Source organism: Arachis ipaensis, chromosome B05, assembly GCF_000816755.2.
Source record: "Arachis ipaensis cultivar K30076 chromosome B05, Araip1.1, whole genome shotgun sequence".
Taxonomy (NCBI): Eukaryota; Viridiplantae; Streptophyta; class Magnoliopsida; order Fabales; family Fabaceae; genus Arachis; species Arachis ipaensis.
In genome coordinates, this window is record NC_029789.2 from 139,714,831 (window position 1) to 139,716,045 (window position 1,215).

Sequence of the window (1,215 nt, forward strand, 5' to 3'; positions counted from 1 at the left end):
TATTATATTTTATTATTAAAATTATTTTATTTAATTTAACATTTATAATTTTATATATGTTACATAATATTTATAATTACATATTTATTATATTTAAAATTATATAATTATTCTAACAATAATTAATAAATATTAAATAAAATAATTTTAAATTGTTTAAATTAATTTTTTATTGCCTCACAAATATTATTGTCCATAATGTGGGGGTGGCATAGCATAATTAATGAATAAGTCCCCAATGGATATAACTACCTGTGTAATTAATGTATTGTTTACTAATCATTAATTACTTCGTACTTATTTAATGAAAACCATCATAGTGCATGCCAAAATCCTCTCTCATTATATTAATAATTGTTGCTAATATTGGTTATAAGAATAACTATTATTTTTATTGTTGCTAAAAATAATACAAAGTGTTGACAGATAAATCTTCATTTGCACTCTAGAATATACACAAACAATATCGTATCAAGAATTGTACTGTTGTACTCCCTAAGAAATATTCTTAAAGATGAATTATGCAGAAAATTAAAAATAAAAGGAGAAAGTATTTTGGAATATTTGTATGTGTATACAAATTAAATTCTTTTTCTACTATATAATTATCATTAGTACATGAGATGATATATATATTCCTCGGAACTGTGTCACCAACCATTTTATAGGTGACAAATATTATAAACAGTGGAATATTTATGTATGTATAGTTTCATGCAAAGCAAATAAAGCTACTTGTGGTGGGAATTAATGGAAGATAATTAAGCTATGTGGGCTCCATGGTTGGTTCGTCAAAGGTCAACTAAAATGGATAATAATCAAAATAATTTTATATATAATTCTCTCATTCTAATTTCTTTTTCTTCCTTTTTAACCTTAAACTTTATTCATGAGAAAATACATGTGTCAAATAATAATAACTTTGCAACTTGAATTATTATTATTTATTCATTATTTTCTTTGGTCCTCTTTTTCTTATTGATCCAAATTTCTCTTTGATACATATACCCTTGATGATAGATTCCCAGGGTTTGTCTATGCTATTTAAGCAAAAATTCCACTTCTCAATGATAAGTCCATGACATGAAAAGAAAAGCAATTTAATTAATTCTTGCAATTTGCAAAATACAATAAAATAAAAAATATTACGTGTATAAAAAAATTAATTAATAAATTAATAATTTTTATAAAATATATTTAAAATATAAAATACAT